This window comes from Camelus ferus, chromosome 15, assembly GCF_009834535.1.
Source record: "Camelus ferus isolate YT-003-E chromosome 15, BCGSAC_Cfer_1.0, whole genome shotgun sequence".
NCBI classification, from domain to species: domain Eukaryota; kingdom Metazoa; phylum Chordata; class Mammalia; order Artiodactyla; family Camelidae; genus Camelus; species Camelus ferus.
Window position 1 is genome coordinate 28,277,024 of NC_045710.1, and position 23,707 is coordinate 28,300,730.

Here is a 23,707-nt window from a genome sequence, read left to right on the forward strand (position 1 = left end):
AATGCTAACTAAATTAGGGAAAGCAACGGATGAACACAGTGATATCTGTAATAAGGAACTAGAAAATATAAGGCCCAGTCAGAACTCACAAATTGAGTAACATAATGAACACTTAGAAGCGATCTCTGGCATAACTTAATTAAGTATTTCAACGTTCACATTACAGGGGTTCTAGAAGGAGAGGAGGGAAGGGGATAAAAAATGTGTTTGAGGAAATTATGGCTGAAAAACCTCCCAAATCTGAAGAAAGATACATATCCAGGTACAGGAAGCACAGAGGGTCATAAATAAGATGAACCCAAATAGCCCCTCACCAAGGCACATCATAATTACGATAAAAAAAGAATTCTAAAGGCAGCAAGAGAAAAAACAGAGTCATATACAAGGGAATCCCCGTAAGGTTATCAGCTGGACTTCTCTGCAGAAACTTTGCAGGCTAGAAGGGAGTGGCATGATTAAGTGCTGAAAGAGAAAAATCTGCAACCGAGGATACTTCACCCAGTTAGGTTATCATTTAGAATTGAAGGAGAGAGAAAGAAATTTCCTTATAAGCAAAAGCTAAAAAAGTTCATTAATACTAAACCTACCCTAAAAAAAACGTTGAAGGGTCTTATCTAAATAGAAAAGACTCTATAGGAAAGGAAAAATCCCACTCTATGTAGTAAGGGCTGAGGATCAACCACTTAAATAAACCAGTATGTAGATTAAAAGTCAAAATTACAAAAGCAACTATAACTACAATAAAAAGTTAAGGAATCAGCATGAAGATGTAAAAGTATGACATCAAAACCACAAAATGTGAAGGAGGGGAATAAAAATGCAGGTATCTTAAAATATGTTTGAACTTAAATAACTACCAGTTTAAAAGAAGTACATATAATTACAGGTCAACATATATGAACCCCATGGTGACCATAAATCAAAAACCTACAATAGATATAACAAAAGCCAGAAAGTCATGAACACAAACATACTACTAAAGAAAATCAACCAAAAATAAAACAAAAAGGAGAAAAAAATAAACAGAAGAATTACAAAAGCAACCAGAAAACAAGTAATGAAATGAGAGGAAGTACATACCTATCAATAATTCATTTAAAAGTCAGTGGACTAAGTGCTCCAATCAAAGACATAGATAGATAGGGTGGTTGACTGGACTGAAAAACAGCATGTTTCAGTATGCTCCCTATACGAGATTCACTTCAGGGATAAAGACTTACACAGACTCAAAATGAGCAGATAAAAAAGATATTTCATGCAAGTGGAAGTGACAGAGCGGGGGTAACAATACTCATACCAGACAAAATAGGCTTTAAAATAAAGGCTATAACAAAAGACAAGGGCATTATATAATGATAAAAGGATCAGTACAAGATGAGGATATTACACATTAACATATATGCACGAGAAACAGGAGCATCTAAATATGTAAAGCAAACACTAACATACATAAAGGGAGACACTGATAATACAGTAGGAGTAGGGGATTTTAACATCTCACTCACATCAAGGGACAGATCATCCAGACAGAAAATCAGTAAGGCAGAAATGGTCTTAAATGACACAGTAGTCTAGTTGAACTTAGATACCCATAGTACACTACATCCCAAAACAGCAGAATACACATTGTTTTCAAGCGCATATGAATTTTTTTTCCAGAATAGATCACATGCTAGGCAACAAAGCAAGTCTCAACAAAGAGGAAAGAAATTATCTCAAGCAAGTTTTCTGACAGTGGTATGAAACTAGAAATCAACTACAGAAAAGAAAAATAGGGGAAGGGCAAACACATGGAGACTCAACATGCTACTGAAAACCAAAAGGTCAATGGAGAAATCAAAGAGGAAATCAGAGAATACCTCAGGAAGAATGAAAATGGAAACACAACCTTACAAAATCTATGGGATGGATGCAGCAAAAGCTGTCTAAAAGGCAAGTTAATACCAATACAAGCCTTCCTCAAGGAACAAGGAAAATCTCAAACAACATTAGAAGCAAGAACAATCAAAGTTCAAAATCAGCAGAAGAAAGGAAATAAAGATCAGAGAGGAAATAAATAAAATAGAGATGAGAAAAAACAATAGAAAAGATCAATGAAACCAAGAGTTGGTTTTTTTTGAAAAGAGAAACAAGGGTTATAAACCTTTAGCCAGGCTCACCAAGAAGAGAGAGGATCCAAATAAAACAGGAAAGGAAAGAGGAGAAATAACCAACACCACTGAGGTACAAAAAATTGCAAGAATACTATTAAAAAGTTACACGCCAACGAACTGCACAACCTAGAAGAAATGGACTAATATCTAGACACACACAACCTGTCACAACTGAATCAAGAACAGCCTGAACAGACTGACCAATGGTAGTAAACTCAATTTGTTGGGGGGGGGGGAGAAGACTCCCAGAAAACAAATTCCAGGACTGGATGGCTTCACTTAATTCTACCAAAAGTACATAAAAAAAAACCCCTAATATTTATCCTTCTCAGACTATTCCAAAAAATTGAAGAGGACAGAACACTCCCAAATTTGTTCTATGAGGCCACCATTACCCTGATACCACAACCAGACAAAGACCCTACAAAAAAATTAACAGGCCAGTATCTTTGATGAATACAGATGCAAAAATCATCAACAAATTTTTAGCCAACCAAATCCAACAATACGTAAAAAGGATCATACACCATGATTAAGTTGGATTTATTCCAATGAAACAAAGATGGTTCAACATTCGCAAATCAACCAACATGATGTACCACATTAACAAAAGGAAGGATAAAAATCACATCTAGACATGAGATGATCATCTCAATAGATGCAGAAAAACCATTTGACAAAATATAACATCCATTCATCATAAAAACTCTCAAAGTTGCTACAGATGTTATATCTCAACATAATAAAGACTATTTTTGGCAAAGCCACAGTTAACATCATACTCAGTGCTGAAAAGCTGAAAGCCTTTCCTCTAAATTCAGAAACAAGACAAACATGGTTACTCTAGCCGATTCTATTTAACTTGGTATTCGAAAGACCTAGTGACAACAGTTAGACAAGAATGAAAGGCATCCAAATTGCAAAGGAAGAAGTAAAACTGACACTATTTGCAGATGACATGATTATTTAGAAAACCCTAAAGTTTCCACCCAAAGTACTATTAGAATTTGTAAGTGAATTCAGCATAGCTACAGGATTCAAGATTAATATACAGAAATCTATTGCTTTTCTATACACTAATAATGAACTATCAGAGAAAGTAAAAAGTACAATCCTGTTTAAAATTCCATCAAGAATAAAATACCTAGAAATAAACTTCACCAAGGAGGTGAAAGACTTATTCTCTGAAAACTACAAAACACTCATGAAGGAAGTTGAAGATGATACAAAGAAATGAAAAGATATCCCGTGTCCTTGGATTAGAAGAATATTGTTAAAATGGCCATACTACCCAAAGCAATCTACAGATTGAATGCAATCCCTATCAAAATACCCATGACATTTTTCACGAAAGTAGAATAATCCTAAAATTCATATGGACCCCCTAAAGACTCCAAATTGCCAAAGTAATCTTGAGAAAAAGAACAAAGGGATAGATACCACCCTCCCAGACCTCAGACTATACTACAGTGTTAGAGTAATCCAAACAGCATGGTACTAGCACAAAAACAAAAACACACATCAATGGAACAGAACAGAGAGCCCAGTAATAAACGTGATGCAACTATGGTCTTTAGTCTACAAAAAAAGAGGCAAGAATATACAATGGGGAGAAGACAGTGTTTTCAATAAGTGGAGTTGGGAAAACTGTACAGCTACATGTAAAACAATGCAATTAGAATATTCTCTAATACCACATACAAAAATAAACTCAAAATGGCAGACCTGAAACCATAAACTCCCAGAAGAGAACATAGGCAGAATATTTCTTGACAGAAGTCATAACAACATTTTTAAAATATGTCTTTCAAAGCAAAAGAAATAAAAGCAAAAATAGACAAATTAGACTTAACTTAAAAGCCTTTGCACAGTAAAGGAAACTATTAACAAAAAGAAAAGACAACCGACAGAATTAGAGAAACTATTTGCAAACGATTAGGACCAATAAGGGGTTAATATCCAACATACACACACAACTCATACAATTCAATTTCAAAAAACAACCCAATCAAAAAATGGGCAGACAATCTGAATAGACATTTTTCCAAAGTTATACAGATGGTTAACAGCCGCATGAAAAGAGGGTCAACAGTGCTAATTATTAGAGAAATGCAAGTAAAACCACAATGAGATATCACCTCAAACCTAGCAGAATAGCCATCATCAGCAAGTCTACAAATAACAAATGCTGGAGAGGGTGTAGAGAAAAGGGAACCCTCCTACACAGTTGGTGGGAATGTAAATTGGTGCAGACACAATGGAAAACAGTATGGGGGTTCCTTAAAAAGCTAAAAATAGAACTACCAGATGATCCAGCAATTCCACTCCTGGCATATATCTGAAGGAAAAGAAAATGCTAAATTGAAAAGATACACACAGTCCAACGTTCACAGCAGCACTATTTACAGTAGCCAAAGACATGGAAGCAACCAAAGTGCTCATCAACGGGATAACTGGATACACACATACACACACACTGGAATATTATTCACCCACATAAAAGAATGAAATTCTGCCATTTGCAGAAATGTGGATGGACCTAGAGAACATTACGCTTAGTGAAACAAGTCAGACACAGAAAGACAAATACTGTATGCTATCACTTATATGTGGAATCTAAAAAAATAATACAAATAAGTGTATATGCAAAGCAGAAACAGACTCACAGATACAGAAAACAAATCAGTGGTTACCAATGGGGAGTGGGAAGGGGGAGCAAATTTGGGATATGGGATTAAGCAACACAAACTACCATGTATAAAATAGGTAAGAAACAAGGATATATTGTATAGCACATGGAGTTACAGCTATTATCTTGTAATAACTTTGAATGCAGTATTATCTGAAAAAATACTGACTGTTGTATATGTGAAATTAATATATTATAAATCAGTTATACTTCAATTTTTAAAAATTGGAGGAAAAATTGAAGTAAGATTACTAAAAAATGATGGAAACAAATTCACAATGTTTGTTTTCCTAATATTATTTTCCATGAGCTCTCTGTTCTAAACACACCAGACTACTTAGTGGTTCCTTTCATTCCACATTCTTCGCTTCAAAAATTTATATTCTGTGCACTGTCTCATACCCAGTCTCACATGTCAAAATCTACTCAACCTTCAGGGCCTCAGTTAAAGTGCAGCTCTCCATGGGACTTCCCAGACACCCAACGGAAACAAGAGCGACCCTTTCTGAGCCACGACAGCACACGTCCTGATCTATGTCATTTCCTACTTCCTGGTGCACCTTTATTCACCTCAGCAAACTGCAAGCTCACTAGGGCAGAGACTGCTTTCACCCTACGTATATCCAGCACTCGGTATGATAATCTGGTACATAACTGATTTTTAACAAATAATTGGTTGAAAGAATTACTGGGTAAAAAGACCTGAAGCATGAAATCACTTAGCCAATAGCTATTATAACCCTGGAGCATCCTGCCCAGTGTTTGTCCTCATCACAGGCCACATGGAGGCCTAGAGACTGAGGTCCGAACCAGCTCGTGACCCTCTATCGTGCTTATTAACACACAATATTTCAATTAATGTGAATATATCACTTATCCTTACACAGCTTATAAGAGGTATTCAATCAAAGATATTAAATGACAAAATAATCTATTGTCATGAGAAAAAAGAACGCTATAAAACAATGTAAAGTTCAGTGTATACAGTTAATATGTATAAATATTCATGAAAATATTAACAGTGCTTATCTCTAGGTGGTAAGGTTATGAATAATTTATACTTTCATTTACTCACTGTCCTTACCAAGTTTGGCAAACATGCACCCACTTTTTGATAAAGAGGGAAAAATTGACATGGCCTTGAAAAAGAAGATTCTGACTATGGTGAGTTCAATTTTATTCAATAGTGTGCTTTAACTGAGGAAGAAATAGAGAAACCTCAGTCAACATGCTAGTCTTTGGTTCCACTCTCATCACACATGCCCCTGGCCCTTCAAGAAGGGTACAGTATGGGGGAGGAGTGGTCCAGATGGTGGAGTAGAACGATGCTCTTAGCTCATCCTCTCCCACAAATACTCCAAGAGAGACATCCATGGACGCACCCATTCACTCAGAACACCTGCTGAACTGTGACAGAACATTGCCTTCTTCAAAAGACAAAATTCATCACTAATCTGGTAGGAGAATAAAAGAAGAAGAAAAAGGAAATTAGCGCGGGATATGCACCGCGGGGAGGGAGCAGCAAAGGAGGAATATGGCTCTTACGCTGGGGCTTCCCCTCTCCAACAGAGAGGTCAGCGGGGAAGGAGACGGAACCTCCGAGGCTCGGATCTGCACAGCAGCCCTTGGACGACAGAATTAAGTGAAACAGGCACACAGCGTCCCTGTGACCCCCAGCCCTAGACACGAGTGGGTGGGGGTGGGCCAGGACTGGCTGCCCGGGCCTGGAGGAGGACTGGGGCCGACTGTACACAGGCAGCCTCAGGGCACTGGAGTGTGCTGTGCGCCCTGGCTGGGAGGGTATACAGATCAGAACAGCCTGGGTCCCTAATGAAAGAGAGAAAGAAGGAAAAGCAAGCAAGCAAGCAAGCGAGCACCACTGCTGGTGCACTAGGGGAGGGCGCAGTGCTGCCTGGCCTAGCCTTTGTCTCCACAGACCCGCGCTCCCTGGAGAAGGGAGGCGGGCCTTGGCCCCAGGCACCGTCTTCTCTGGTGCGCAGCCCGCAGGCGGAGGTGGGGTTGAAACCTGAATCTGTACTCAGGGGCTCCCCAACTTCATAGGCAGGACTGAGATTTGTTTACAGCCACAGGCAGAGGGGACTGTTCTGCTCCATGGGTGCCTTTGTGGACATGCCTCTAAGACAAACGAGCAAGGAGCAGAGTTCCGGCACACAGCGGGGGCGGGGGCTGGCACGGCCGTTTCTGTGCGCCTGCCTGCCCTGCGCAGACTCGGCGCTGGGAGCGGCACTGACCCAGTGCACGGCCAGCAGGCCCCTGGAACGAGCAGGTGCAGGTGGCGGGGCGAGTGCTGGAGCAGCGTTTGGCACTGGGGCCTGCGCCGACCTGACAGCGCACCATGATCCAGGTGTGCGGCTCAGAAGTCGGCAGGACTGCACTGGTAGCCCTGAGGGCAGAGAACCTGGAGGACACCAGAGCACTGACATTCCTCCAGCTAAAGCGGGGACAAGGGCAGAGTCAACAAAGAGCACTTAAAGCTCTCCAACCCCACCTACTGCAGCTCAGAAACGGGTCTGGGAGCCTCCATTCCAACAAGAGGGGAACAGACCCGACCCGTCAGGGCTGTGACAACCACAGAACAAAAAGAGGCCCTGCTCAACAACCCGGGCAGGATATGGTCACCACAGCACCAGCCACAACCCCAATCAAAGGGATAACAGCCAACAACACAGAAAAAAGATGTGGCAACCATCCATACTGAAAAGAGACCTCATGACAAAATTATTAGGGGCACACAGTCTACACAGGAACACATCCTTTTTTTTAAAAAAAAAAAGTCCCTTCAAGACCACAGTAGACAACTGATACTCTATAATCCATAGTGCCAGAGAGATATAAGTAAAATGAAGCAGAGGAACTACTCAATTAAAAGAACAAGAGAAATCCCCTGAAAGAACAATCATTGAAATAGACCTCGCCTAGTCTACTAGATCCTGACTTCAAAAAGGGAGTGATCAAAGCACTGAAGGAACCAAAAGAGACTGAATAAGGACAGAGACTACTTCACAAAGGAAACTGAAACTATAAAGAGGAGCCAATTAAAAACAGAAAACTCAATGGCTGAGATAGAGCCAAGCTAAAAGCAGTCAAAAGCAGACTAGACAACGAAGAGGAACGAGTAAGTGACTTAGAAGGCAGGGTAACAGAAGTCACCCAATCAGAAGGGAAGAATTCAACGACTAAATCCATTCTCTTTGATTTATACTCTTTGTTCCACAATCTGGGGTAAAATGGTAAGACTGAGGCTTGCTTGTCTTCCGTAAGCTCATGGCTTGGGTATGAAGATAAAGCTAAAAGACTGGGCATCTGGATGCACTGGATCAGTTTTGGTACAAGCAATGGGTGGAGAGAAATATAGGTGTCATTTTCCCTTACTTTTTTACTTTTAAATAATTTAAACCTTCCAGTAAAGTTGCAAGTGTTGTACAAAGAAGTATATACGATTCACCTGGGTTCTCCAATTGTTATCATTCTATCACTTTTTATTTTAATATTCTCTCCAGTTTTTTCCTAAACTATATAGCAAACATGCTGTCTCATTACTCATATTTTAGTATGTATTTCCTAAAACCAAGGACACTTTTAATGGATTTAATGGTTTCCCTCAAATCTGTGTGTTGAATCCCGAATCCACAGTGCGACTGCATTTGATAACACAGCCATTTAAGAAGGTGATTAAGATTAAATGAGGTCAAACAGGTGGGACCCCAGTCCAATAGGACTGATTCCTTTACAAGAGGAGGAAGAGATAACAAGAGTGTCCATGCTCATTAAGGAAAGGCCTTGTTCAGGACACTATAAGAAGGTGGATACCTACAAAACAGGAAGAGAAGTCTTACCAGAAATCAACCTGGCTGGCAACTTAATCTTGGACTTCTGACCTCTAGAACTATGAGAAAATAAATTCCTGTTGCTCAAGGCACCCAGTCTGTAATATTTTGTTGTAACAGTCCTAGTAGACTAAAACACTCGACTATTACAACACAGCCATTAAAATCAAGACATTATTAGTATTCATACAACACCACCATCTAATCCACAGACCCACTCAAAATTTCCCGTTGTCCCAACAATGTTCTTTATACCAAAAACAAAACAAATAAGCCCAGCACATAAAACAAAAAAGAACTCCTCTTTTCTCCCTTTCATTTCTAGTCCAGGATCTAATTCAGGATCATATATTGATCTACTTGTCATGTGTCTTAGTTACCTTTAATTTGGAACCATTCCTCAATACTTCATTATCTCTTATGATCTTAACATTTTCAGAGTTCTGGTCAGCTATCTCATATAATTTCGCTCGATTTAGGTTCATTTTCTATTTTTGTATGATTAGATTAAGCATATGCACTTCTGGCCAGAATACTAGCTAGAGAAGTGAACCTGTGGTCTTTTCAGTGTAACATAAAAAACACCCATGATATTCATTTATTATTAATGATTATGTTAACTTTTATCATTTGACTAAAATGATGTAAGCCAAGTTGCTCCAGTTTAAAATTAACTGATATTTCTAATTTATCAATTAATAAGTAATAACCATTTTATGGGGCAAAACTTTGAGACTATGTATAAACCCTGTTTCTTCAGGCATTATCCATTAATTTTAGCATCTCCTGATGATCTTTCCTGAATCAATTAATACAAATAGTGATTTTCTAATCTATCATAGGAAATCTAAGCAAAGAAATGGAGGATATAAAAAACCAAATAGAAATTAGAGAAGTGAAAAATACATTAACCAATATAAAAGTCACTAGAGAGGCCAATGAGCAGCATTCAGAATTACTCTCACAGGGCAAATATCTGAACTTGAAGACAGAACAGTAAAAATAACCCAATCTGAACAAAAGAGAGAAAATAGACTGAAAAGAAATTAACAGATTCACAGGGACCTGTAGGAAAATAATAAAACATCTAACATTTGTATCAGCAGAGTCCCAAAGGAGAAGAGAAAAATGTGGTCATGGAATAGTTTTCAAAGAAATAATGGCTAAAAACATCCCACATTGGCAAAAGATATAAATTTGTAAATACAAAAAGCTAAGTGAACCCCAAACAGAAATTCATACCAAGACACAACAGAAACAAACTTCTGAGAACTAAAGATAAAGGAAAACTCTCAAAAGTAGTAAAAGAGAAAAGATGAACTACTTATAAGGAAGAACAGTAGATATTTCAATTGAAACAATGGAACCTAGAAGGAAGTGTCACGTTTTTAAAGCAGTGAAAAGAAAAAACTATTACTCCAGATTTCTACATCCAACAAAGCTGTCCTTCCAGAATAAAGGTGAAATCAAGACATTCTCAGATGAATGAAAATGAAGAGATTTTTGTTGCCAGTAGACCTGATCTTAAAAATTGCCAAAGGAAGTTCTTCAGGCAAAAGGGAAATGACACCAGAAGGAAACCTGAAATATCAGGAGTGAATAAAGAATAATAAAGGGACTAAATATGGAATGCCACACAACTAATGTGACATTTCTTCTGATACTAGGACTTAAGAAGCATCACACCTTCTGCTTTCACTCTCTTGGAATCTTAAGGCCTCCAATTTGTGCAGATGTTCAAACTAGTTTACTAGAAGACGAGCGGCCTCCTTGTGGCATGCACAATGATAGACAGCACCCACTTCTAGACAAGTGAGTAGGTTATTTTGGGTCTTCCATTTCCAGTTAAGCCATTTAAGTGATCCTAGGCAAGACAAGCAGGAAAATCACCAGGATTTCTAAACCACAGAATTGAGAAATAATTCATCTTTGTTGTTTTAAGCCTGTTTTAAACAATTCTTGAGAAAATAAAGATAAGCCACAGACTATGAAAGTATTTCCAAAACACATATCTGATATAGAACTTATATCGAAAACATATAAAGAATGCTGACAATTCAATAAGAAGCCACTCAGACCAATAAAGAAATGGGGAATATTTTTGTATTAATACTCCAACATAGAAAACATAGAAAATAAATGAATGTCATAGAACATAGAAAACATAGAAAATAAATGAATGTCAATAACAGAAAATAAATGAATGTCAATGAATAGAAACACAGAAAATAAATGAATGTCAATAAATGCATAAAAAGATGGGCAAAATCATTAGTTATCATAGAAATTAATTGCTACTTAGTAATAAGATCAACTATTGACATACACAATAACAGATGAATCTCAAAAACATGCAGTATTAAAGAAGCTAGATACAAAGAGTACATATTATATAATTCCATTTGTACAAAATTTGAAAACAGACAAGATTAATATATGATAATGAAAGCCAGACAGTGATTTTTCTCTAGGTGCAAGGCAGTAACTGAGAAAAAAGAGAAGGGACCACTGTTGTTGCAGAAATGCTGTATATCTTAATTAAGGTTGTGGTTACTGGGTGTATACAGTTGTCAGACTAATCAGACTTTAAAATTAACAACTGTGCTTTTTATTAAATGTTAATCACAGCCACAAAAACAGAGAAATGGAAAAAAATAAATGATAAAACAAGTTGTAAATGTTAATATAAATTATGAACATATACATAATTTCTCAAAATATAAAGTACTCATGAAAACTGAAAAAAAAAAAAAAATAGAAAACTCAATGGCTGAGATAAGAGCTGAGCTAAAGGCAGTTAAAAGCAGACCAGACAATGTAGAGGAACAAATATATGACTTAGAATACAGGTTAACAGAAGTCACCCAATCAGAACAGCAGACAGAAAAGCAAGTAGAAACCAATGAAAACAATATAAGGGATACATGGGATAATATAAAGTGTGCCAATAGTATGCATAATAGGGGTCCCAGAAGAAGAATGAACAAAGGAGACTGAAAAGGTATTTGAAGAAATCATGACTGAAAATTCCCAAACCTAAAGAAGCAATCAGATATCCAAGTACAGGAAGAAAAGAGGGTCCCCAACAAGAAGAACCAAACAGACCTCCACCAAGACATATTAGAATTATGATGGCCAAGGTTAAAGATAAAGAAATGATTCTAAAGGCATCAAGAGAAAAACAAAGATTTAGTTACAAGGCAACCCCCATAAGGCTTTCAGCTAATTTCTCTGCACAATAACTACAGGCCAGAAGGGAGTGGCAAGATAAATTCAAAGTTCTGAATGAGAAAAAGCTGCAACCTAGGATACTTTATCCAGCAAGGCTATCCTTTAGAATAGAAGGAGAAAGAAAGAATTTCACAGAGGGACAAGCAAAAACTCAAAGAATTCAGCAATACTAAACCAATGCTAAAAGAAATAGTGAAAGGCTTACTCTAAATAGTAAAGAAGCAGGATGCTATAGAAAGGAGAACACCATAATTGGAAAGGCGCTAACTATAACGAGTTGGAACAGAATAAACATGTAGATGTGAAAGAGAACATCAAAATCATTAAAGATGGGAGAAGGGAGCAAAAAAATACAATTTTTTTTCTTTTTTTCATTCATTTTAGGATGTATGTGAGTTTATGACTATCAATTTAAAGCAAACAGATATACTAATGGGTTAATACACTTGAAAAACAGGGTAACCACAAGTCCAAAGCATACAATAGTCACAAAACCCAGAAAGAAACCAAGATAATGCAGAAGAAAACTGTCAAACCACAAAAAGAAAAAAGAACAAAGAGGAAATACCAAATCAACTGTAAAACTAAGTTCAAAACGACAATAAACACACATCTATCAATAATTACCATAAATGTCAATGGACTAACATGCTCCAATCAAAAGACATAGAGTGGCAGCTTGGATAATAAAGCAAGAATCTACATTATGCTGCATACAAGAAACCCACTTTAGGGAGCCAGGACACACACAGACTGAAAGTGAGAGGATGGAAAAAGATATTTCATGCAAATAGAAATGACAAGAAAGCAGGAGTAGCAATGCTAATTTCAGACAAAATAGACTTTAAAACAAAGGCCATAAAGAAAGATAAAGGACATTATATAATGATTAAAGGAGCAATACAAGATGAGGATATTACACTCATTAACATATATGCAGATCTTCCAGGCAGAAAATCAGTAAGGCAATGGAGAAACTAAATGACACAGTAACAGTTAGACTTGATTGATATTTTTAGGACAATATAGCCCCCCAAAACAGAATATACATTCTTTTCAAGTGTGCATGGAACATTATCTAGGATAGATTATGTACTCAGGCACAAAAGAAGCCTCAACAAATTTAAGAGGACAGAAATTATTTCAAGCATCTTTTCTGACCACAATGGCATGGAACTAGAAATTAACCACAGAAAAACAAATGAGAATAAAACGACAGCATGGAGATTAAACCACATGCTACTAAAAAACCAATGGGTCAATGATGAAAGAGAAGAAATTAAAAACACTGAGACAAATGACAATGAAAACACAACCACACAAAATCTATGGGATGCAGCAAAAGCAGTCCTATAAAGGACGTTCATAGCGACACAGGCCAAAAACGAAGAATGATCTCAAGTAAAAAACCTAACCTATAACCTAAAAGAATTAAAGAAACACAAACAAAACCTAAAGTCAGCAGAAGGAAGGAAATAATAAAGGTCAGGGAAGAGATAAATAAGCTAGAGATACAAAATAATAGAAAAACAATCAATCAAACCAAGAGCTGGTTTTTTTGAAATAGTAAACAAAATTGACAAACCTCTGGCCAGGCTAAGAAGAAAAGAAAGGACACAAACAAAATAAGAAAGGAAAATGGAGAAAGTACAACCAATACCACAGAAATATTAAAAAAAAAATACAAACCTTTAAGAGAATACTATGAATGACTATAAGGAAACAAATTGGACAACCTAGAAGAAATGGACAGGTTTCTGGAAACATACAGTCCACCAAGACTGAATTAAGAAAAACAGACCACTTGAACAGACCGATCCTAGAAATGAAATAGAATTAGCAATAAAAAACCTCCCTGCAAACAAAAGTCCAGGACCAGATGGCTTCACTGGGGAATTTTACTGAACACACAAAGAAGAACTAACTCATGCTGGTCCTTCTCAAACTCTTCCGAAAAACTGAAAAGGAGGGAGTACTTCCAAACTCATTCTATGAAGCCACCATCACCCTGATACCAAAACCAGACAAAGACACTACCAGAAAAAATTACAGGCCAATATCACTGATACTGATAATCCTCAAGAAAATATTAGCAAACAGAATGCAACAGCACATAAAAAGGATCATACACCATGACCAGTAGGATTCATCCCAGGGACACAAGGATGGTTCAACATATGCAAATCAATCAATGTGACACACCACATCCACAAAAGAAAGGACAAAAACACATGATCATCTCAACAGATGCAGAAAAAGCATTTGATAAAGTTCAACACCCATTTATGATAAAACTTCTTACCAAAGTGGGTATAGAGGGAACATATCTCAACATAATAAAAGCTATTTATGACAAACCCACAGCCAGCATAATATTCAACGGTGAAAAACTTAAAATCTGGAATAAGACAAGGATGCCCACTCTCACCACCTCTATTCAACACAGTCTCAGATGTCCAAGGCATAGCATCAGACAATAAAAAGAGATAAAAGGGATCCAAATTGGAAGAGAAGAGGTAAAATTGTCACTATATGCAGATGACATGATATTATATACAGAAAATCCTAAAAGCCCCACACAAAAATTACTAGAGCTAATAAAAGAATTTGGTAAGGTAGCAGGATACAAGGTTAACATACAAATATCAGTTGCATTTCTTTACACTAACAATGAATTGGCAGGAAAAGGAAGTAAAGAAACAATCCCCTTTAAAATCACATCCAAAACAATATACTCAGGAATAAATCTGACCAAGGAGGTGAAAGACTTATACATGGAGAACTACAAAAATTTAATTAAGGAAATTAAAGATGACTTAAAGAAATGGAAAGGTATCCCATGCTTTTGGATTGGAAGAATCAGTATCATTAAAATGGCCATACTGCCCAAGGCAATCTACAGATTTAATATAATCCCTATCAAATTATCCAGGGCATTTTTCACAGAACTAGACCAAACAATCCTAAAATTTATATGGACTCACAAAAGACCCAGAATAAACCCACAGACCTATGGTCAATTAATCTTTGACAAAGGAGGCAAGAATATACAATGGAGAAAAGACAGTCTCTTCAGCAAGTGGTGTTGGGAAAGCTGGATAGCAGCATGTAAATCAGTGAAGTTAGAACACAGCTTCACTCCATACACAAAAATAAACTCAAAATGGCTTAAAGACTTAAATATAAGACAAGACACAATAAATCTCCTAGAAGAAAACATAAGGAAAACATTCTCTGATACAAATCTTAGCAATTTTCTCCTAGGGCAGTCTACCTCAGCAATAGAAATAAGAGCAAAAATAAACAAATGGGACCTAATTAAACTTATAAGCTTTTTCACAGCAAAGGAAACCATAAGCAAAACAAAATGACAATGGAATGGGAGAAAATATTTGCAAATAATGTGACTGACAAAGACTTACTTTCCAGAATATATAAATAGCTTATACAGCTTATGAACAAAAAACCAAACAACCCAATCCAAAAATGGGCAGAAGCCCTAAACAAGCAATTCTCCAGTGAAGACATACAGATGGCCAATAGGCACATGAAAAAAATGCTCAGTATCACTAATTATTAGAGAAATGCAAATTGAAACTACCATGAGGTTATCACCTCACACCAGTCAGAATGGCCATCATTCAAAAGTCTATGAACAATAAATGCTGAAGAGGGTGTGGAGAAAAGGGAACCTTCCTACACTGTTGGTAGAAATGCAGTTAGGTGCAGTCATTATGGAAAACAGTATAGAGATTCCTCAAAACATTAAAAATAGACCTACCATATGATCCCGCAATCCTACTTCTGGGTATATATCCATAGGGAACTCTAATTTGAAAAGATACATGCATCCCAATGTTCATAGCAGCACTATATACAATAGCCAAGACAATGTCCATCGACAGATGACTGGATAAAGAAGATGTGGTATATTTATACAATGGAATACTATTCAGTCATAAAGAGTAACATAATGCCATTTGTAGCAACATGGATGGACCTAGGTATCGTCATTCTAAGCGAAATAAGCCAGAAAGAGAAAGAAAAATACCATATAATATCACTCATATGTGGAATCTTAAAAAAAAAAAAGAAAAGAAAAAAAAGGACACTATGAACTCATCTACAAAATAGGAACAGATTCAGAGTAAACAATCTTATGGGTACCAGGGAAAGAGGGTGGGAAGGGATAAATTCGGAGTTTGAGATTTATGAATGTTAGCTACTATATATTTAAATAGGTTTAAAAAGTTTCTTTTATATAGCACAGGGAACTATGTTCAGTATCTTGTAATAACCTTTAATGAAAAATATGAAAATGAATGTATATATATGCACGACTGGCACATTGTGCTGTACACCAGAAATTGACACATTGTAACTCACTGTACTTTAATTTAAAAAATAAAATAAAAATTAAAAAAATAAACAGAAAAAAAGAAGGGCACAGTATGGAGGATAAAATAATTTCCCTGTGTGCAGAAAGCAAATTTCAGATACTTGAGCACCTCTTTGTTTGGAAACTCTAAAATGACAAAGAAAAATAAATGTAACATACTAAAATAAATATACAAATAAAATATGAAAGACAGATACAAGATTGCAAATGGATGTTGGGATTGTATGGTTCCTTTTTTACTTATTAATATTTCCTATTATATTTATGAAGAATGTATTATTTATGTTATTAAAAGGCTCCTAAATATACATTAAAACATAGTCTCATTTAAATAATAGGGCCTGTCTGGGAAGAGAGGGTTGATTTTCAGCCTTTTCTGGTCCTTCCAGTTGTCAGGGGATGGTAGTCAGGTCCTTAGGTGGAAGGCATCATACATACATGCTACACACCAAGTAAGTGCATTTCAAAGGGTGAGGAGGGGGTGGAAGAGATGAAGAAAATATTTCCTAGAGTCCAGAGTCAGGAAGGAGAGGCCATAAAGCGGAACAAGAATCCTAAGAAAACAAACAAACGCACTGTAGAAGTTTTCCCAGGGCTGGCTGTGAGGGGAAGAAATGTGTGTGTCTTGGTTTCCTGCCAGCCATGCCTGTCCAGCAAGGCAGGTCTACAGAGCAAGACCAAAATCCTCTCTTAATTTTGTATTTTGTGTTACAGCAACTTATTTACCAACAGTATATTTTATTGACTTTGACTCGCAGAACTGCTTTGCATATTCACTCGACCTTACAACTACTTTTTACAAGCTTGATAAGAGACTCGTGCCTTGAGATGCCTGGGAAGGGATGGCATGCCCATCATTTGGACGTTACTAGAGATATAGTTTCTAATGCGAAGATCAGAGAGTAAGGGGTAGGGCTGCATCCAAGCTGCTGAGACTACGTGATGAGGCTGAGCTCTAATGTCAAGTTTTTCCTTGGCTCTCTCCCAGGCACCTAGGACAGCTCTTAGTATTTGATAAATATCTTTGATAATCAGCTCTTACTTTTACAGCATCTTACAGTTTCTAGAGCACTGCCACTGGTGTTACACTCTTTGCTCTTCCTGACAGTTCTGAGGTGTCGGGGTGGCTGGGAACAGGACCATCAGCGCCAGTTTTTCAGGGGAGGAAACTAAAGCTCTGAAGGGTGGGTGGAACGTGAGTGCAGGAGGTGGGATTAGAATCCGCATTCTCTGACGCCTGGTGCCCAGGCCTTCCTGCTGTAAGCTCACGTCTAGGATCCTTGATCACATCCTGTTCTTGCCAGATATTACCCCATGCTCTGAACCTAACACATCCAGATTGCCAAACTGTACCAGACCTGCTGTGGATATCAAAGAAATAATTAGACAAATGTACTTTTTAAACCATGATACTGTGCAAATGTAGTCTCTCTTTCGTGCTAAATGTAAATGCTCTGCCCTCGTGACAGCATCATGAATCAGTGATGCTTTGGTGTGGATCAGTGGTTGGATATTCCAACGTTGTGACTAACCCAGAATCTTTAGATTGGGAGGACAAAGGGCATTAGGGAGAGACACCCAGGGCACCGAGGTACTGTCTGGTAAGAACAGACAGAGTACAAGCTGCCAGAGAGAGAAGTGAAACACCAGATCATTCAGAGGCACTGTATGAAGTGGGGAGTCCAAGGAAAAAACACTTCTCCTAGTTTCTCGGACTAGAACTGCCTGGTTAAGTCCGCACGGGGAGAGTCAGAGGTTTAGGTGATCAGGTGATTCATCACCCGTTAGTGGTACAGGGGGCCACAGCACCCTACTAAAGTCCCACCTGCATATACACACTCTCTCTCGATTCCGTGATCCTGTTTTTTTTTTCTTCTCAATATTCATCCTCACCACGATCTGAATGTTATATTTTTGTTAAGTATCTGGCTTCAAGGGAGTCAACAGCAGCTGCCTTTTTTATCCCTCTGACTCCACCGTGTAGAACAGGGCCAAACACTTAGTAGGTGCCCACTAAACATTTGTAGAAGAAATGAATGAAAACGAATGCAGAATGGCCCTGAAGCCTATGCCTTGCCACTGTATCATCTTGCTGCCTTTTAATTTTTAAAAGCGGGTGCGAATATCTTTTCATGTCTAGTGAATGGTGGAGAGGGAAGACCACTGGAACGTTTGATGATCAAGAGTGCTGCACTGCCTCAGGGACTCAGTTCAGGATACTTAGGTAGCCGGTGGCATCACCTGTCAGAACATAGTTTTTTATTTTGATTACTACTTGTCGCTAATATCCCACCGTATACTCAGCTCAAGTGTAGAAGCTGGAGAAGACTGGGCTTCACTCTTACTCTCAGGACCAAAATCACTCTGCATAGCAGAAGCCTTGGGCTGATGCCACCCTCCTCTGAGCAGCCTGAACTGCCAGCCTTTTTGACAAGGGGGTTAATTTAGGGGTGTGTTGGTTTGCCGTATTTCAACCATCTGAAGTATCACCATTTGTGGAATCTTTCAGAAAAGGACATTTCCCCCAATCCTCGTGCACATTTGTGGTTTTGTTTTGCAACTAACTCAGGAATGAGCAGGGATCATTAGTCCTCTGCTGACCCCATTTGCAGACCCCGGTGGGGATTATTTTAGTTAAGAACTACAGCCAGTCCTGCTTGTTATCTCAACCCAGAGTTTTTACAGGGCTAACCTAATAATAGCTTGAGATTTATGGAGGACCATGCCAAAAAGCCCCCTGGGCTTCAGAGGGCGGGGGAGTCGGAGAGGAGGAACAATACATAATTCCCTGATTGTAAGTAACAGAGCTAAAATAAGCCATTTTCTCCTTGTGCACAAAAGACTGGATTTATAGGTGCTGAGCTGAACAAAGGTTATCACATATGGTCACCAACAGATTAGGCATTTCTAGATCATGTGGCTGAACCATATAAAGCATCTTATGGATTTAAATCCCTTTCTGGAAGAAACTGGAGGACAACCAGTAATACACAGCTTACGTTTCCTTCCTGGGACAAGGCGGGAGGCAAGGACCGGGTGCTGAGCCACCGCAGTGGCGCTCCAGCGGGCGTCAAGCATCCATGCCCAGCGCTGTGACTTCGTGGCTGTAACACGCGCTACCCCCTACAGATACTGAAATTCTTTCCCAGTCACGTTGTACGACTTGCCTTTTAAATTGCCTTAGCCTTCTCTTCTAAAAATACCAAAGGGCCTTAAATTCAGTTTTGTTGCTCATGAGGTACCCATGGCATGGCAATTCAGTTACTTTTTTTTTTTTTCAATAGCCCAGTTTTTTTAAGTTTAGTGACAACGTGTCATTCTTTGTGCAGGGAGATCATGCACCTGTCTCTGTTCTAAAAGGCTTGGTCTCTACTCCTGACCATTTCCACGGATTTGAATTGATCTGAGGGGCCAACAAGGTGACACCGAAGGCCACGGATGAGAATAAGCAGCTCAAAGTTGCCTCCTTAGCACCATGTTGTGATCAACCGACTGAAGGTCATTTAGTTATTTTTACTTATTTTTATATCATTAAACATGGGGATGTGACCCCAAGATTCATAAGGCTAATTCTAAATATCACTGTGTGATATTCTCTCCTAGCAATTCCTACCGTATGAGCCAAGGCTCCTGCTGGTGGGAGAGGAGGGGGATTGTTTCAAAAGGTGCACAAATCCACACACGCACCAAAGAGGACCAAAGTATCTCACGCTTGCAGCTTGCAAATGTCTGCGGAAATTTTGTGATGAATAAAATAAAATGTTACAATCTCACAGAATCCATGGTAGATCACTAACATTATGTATAAACTAAAGTAAATTAATATCATGCAGAAAATCTGTGGCGTTTTCACCAATAAAAATTGGTCCTTGTTAAATACTGAGCAAAGACAACTCTGTTGAGTCAGAAAGGTGCATTAGCGGGTGTCTGGGGCTGGAGGTGGGGATGAGGATTACCTGTGTGTGGGCACGAGGGAGCTTACTGGGGTGATGGGACACTGTAGATCTGAATCAGGGTAATGGCTGCACAATACAGTAAATTTACCAAAAAAAAAAAAAAAAAACCCCAAACCCCCCAAAATCACTGAATTTTACACTTCAAGTGGGTGAAGGTTATGGTATCTAAATTATGTCTCAATAAAGTTGCTTTAAAATGCAGGCTGAGGCCTGAATTTGAAAGAAAAAAAAACCCCAACAGTGGCCCTTGAGGTTCTCATTTTCATGACCATAAATTCACATGTGCAATGGGATAGACTAAAGTCATTCCCTGTGTATCATTTACTTGTCACTCATCGGAGACCCACACTTCTGTTAATCCTCACGGAGGAAAAAGGATTAACACACTTCCCCTGCACTCAATGCTCACTCCCTTTGGTGTCCTCCTTGAGAGGGAGAAGAGGACGTTTACGTTCACAACACAGGTCCACAGGTACCAACCCTCCAAACACGAAACACACACGCACACACACCCCTATAGAGCAAGCTTCTGCCAAGTGTCCATTGCTTGGGCTGACCTAGAGATCATAAGAAGACCAGGGTGGCATATTTGCAGCTCCTTCTCTTCTGAGATGACTTTTGCAGGACTGAGTGAAGGTGGCTGGCGGGGGATTGGGGCACCAATTCTCCAACTGCCGAGTTTCGGATGAGGCATGGCACACGCCGAGTAGCCCTGCTCCCTGGTCCCCATCCTGGTAAGGAACATCGTTGTTCTCATCCCAGTCCCCGCCCAGCCCTGTGCTCACTGCCAGGTGCCCATGCAGTGCTGCCCTTTGAGAAAAACAGGATTGCAATCGCCAACCATGAAACTTAAAAAGGACTGAGTATGAACTCTTCTCTTGAGCAGAGAGAATAAAGGATGCCAAAAAAAAAAAAAATTGAATGGAGCTTTCCTGGGTTTGTACAAAATGCTTCTGGGCCTGCTGCATACCGTCTACTCCCCAGTGTTTTTTAAGTTTAGGAGAATAGGCCATTCTTGGGCCATTTATGGTGCAAATCTTGTGAAATCTGTGTCTGGCCTTCCTTCATTTTGCTCTGTCCTTATAAATTTTTGCTTTTGTGTGTTTCCTTCAACTCTAATGACGTCACCCATTTGTGGGAAAGTGCACTGGGAAGTACGGAGCGTTTTACCCCCAGACAGCTTCTCACTGGCCTGAGGTTAAGATAAAGTTCCATGGAAAGACATTTGAGCAATTAGGGTGGCCTGGGGCTGCTCCTCTGGCCATGTCCCTGGGTGGCTCTGCCTCTTGGCCGACCTACAGACCGGAGGGCCCATTTTCAGCAGTCCTGACTTTTCCTAGCGGCAAAGAAACTGCTTATTAGCATATTTGAAGGACCAAATATACCTGGCCTTTAGGGTCCTCTTGGGAGAGGTGACACCACAGCATGGGGAAATCTTGGCTCAGGGAAAAGTCATTCAGTTTTCATTTCCATGTAGGCCAATGTGAAATGTTAATCATCCCATTTAATACACACACATTGGAGCTCTGGCACTTCCTTCTCAATCTGTGCCGAGCTGAAAATGCATGTCTGGAGGATAAAGCTCAGAGAGAGTCAGTGAAATTGCAGGAAACAGGGACGCATTTGGGGATGTCCACCTCACCAGAATCCTTAATAGAAGATAATAAAAACAGGCTGACAATTTTGACTTCCTATTTTTTCAGTTGCGGCAACATCACGGAGCTGAACACTACGAGAGAGCTAAGCTCATTTCTCAGGACATTAAAGTAGAAGAACAAGGAAAAAAAAGAGATGGAACATTTTTGTTGCGTCAACTCCATGCATGGCCCTGCACTGGGTACTTTATAAACGTGTTCTCATGTAATCCTCAACCCTGTGAAGTTGAGCTCCAAGGCCCCATTATTCAGGTTAAGAAACTAAAGCAGAGAGAAATTAAGCAATTTGCCTCTGAGGGTGTCATACCTGCAGGAAGCGGGGGTGGGTGGGTTTGAATTCAGGTCTGTCTGAATCTAAGTTCACGTTCGTTTATCCTCTGGTGATGCATATTCAGTAACACGGCACTGAGATGATTTTGTGTAATCTTTCTGAGATTGAGACTGTTAACAAGGTCGTCTGGGAGCCTAGCCATGCAAACCCCACATCTATGGGTGAAGTCGGAGGGAAGGAAGAAGAAATGACTGCATCAATCAGATGCCCACCACTCCAGGTGGCTCAGATGACTGGGGGAATTCAGACGACTGGGGACAATTTCCCTTGGGAACAGCCTTGTTTTGGGTGGGGTGTTGCTGCGTTCCCTTCCGACTCCATCTCTTCGGCTAAGTCGGGGGCAGACCGAGTGTTATTACAGACAGATGCTTTGGACAGTAACCTCTAGTGAGCCCACTCTGGGGGTTCCAATTTCTGTCGAAGACTGGGGTTTGATTTTCAAAGTTGCTGGTCAGTCTTTGGAGGACGTGACTGCTGAGAGCATCCCCAGTATGCTCTTCCTGGGCCCCACTGACCCCAGAGCCTGAGCAGCCACCTATCACAGGATCTTTGGTCCAGGCCCTGAATGACCTCATCTCCCTTGTGGTCACGTCCATCAGCAGCACATGGCTGTGCTGGTGAAGATTATCTTGGCATGCTGTTCTTTGCCAGCTAGGTCAGAGCTGAACATGTTTAAAGGAGTCTCCAGGTGGCTTAGTATTTAAATTTTTACATGTAGGAATTATTAAAAATCTACTAGTACAGAATTAAGTCTTTATTCATTTCTGAGGGTTTTTGAGGCACGGCCTCTACTAGGTGTTTGATGTCAAAGGGGAAGATGACAATGTGTGACCTCAAGGAACTTGAATATAATCTACTGTTACATGCTTTAAAAATGGAAAACACTAAAATTAAGGCAAAAAGAAAAATGAGTAATTTCCAAAAAAATTGTAAGCTCTATGGGAAAGAGCGTATGCAATGCTTACTTTGAAAATAAATCCGAAGTAGAATGATAGAGTAGTTACATACCAGATACCAAACACCATGATTTACCATTGATACAAACTTCGACTAAATAACAGGCAAGTCATTTCTCTCTAAGCCTTAATCTTCTCATGTAACAGGCTACTGGTGCTCACGCTCCTAAAACGGCCTTCAGACAGGGCCACCACCCCATTCAGCCATGGGCAGTCGTATCCCACGTGTCTCCCGGGTGTCCTTTAGATGGTGGTGACCCCTGGGAATTGCACCGCATGAGCCGTGCCACCATCTAAGCTACTTTAGGGCCCACTGAGAAATAAAGCGGTGGGCCGTAGCACACCGTGCTTGTTACTCAGATATACTATAGGCTGTCTTAGTTTCCAAAGGTGTCAGAAGTTAGGAAATTAAAAACTGCAAGATACAAACCATCGATAGCTTTGTTGTTGTTGTTACAAAAACAGGTATGTATTGTAGCACAGCACCCA

The 23,707-nt window shown here is 39.2% G+C and overlaps 1 protein-coding gene and 1 long non-coding RNA gene across 3 annotated transcripts in view; one reads left to right on the forward strand and one right to left on the reverse strand.

Moving 5' to 3' along the window:
- LOC116668949 overlaps positions 1-21,417 on the forward strand; it is a 32,152-nt gene extending 10,735 nt beyond the window's left edge. The window contains exon 3 of the long non-coding RNA XR_004326260.1: positions 19,650-21,417. This is a non-coding gene — a long non-coding RNA (uncharacterized LOC116668949). The remainder of the gene's footprint in view (positions 1-19,649) is intronic.
- Positions 1-23,707, reverse strand: part of SLC8A1 (solute carrier family 8 member A1) — a 394,688-nt gene that overhangs the window by 15,942 nt on the left and 355,039 nt on the right. The window lies entirely within an intron of this gene.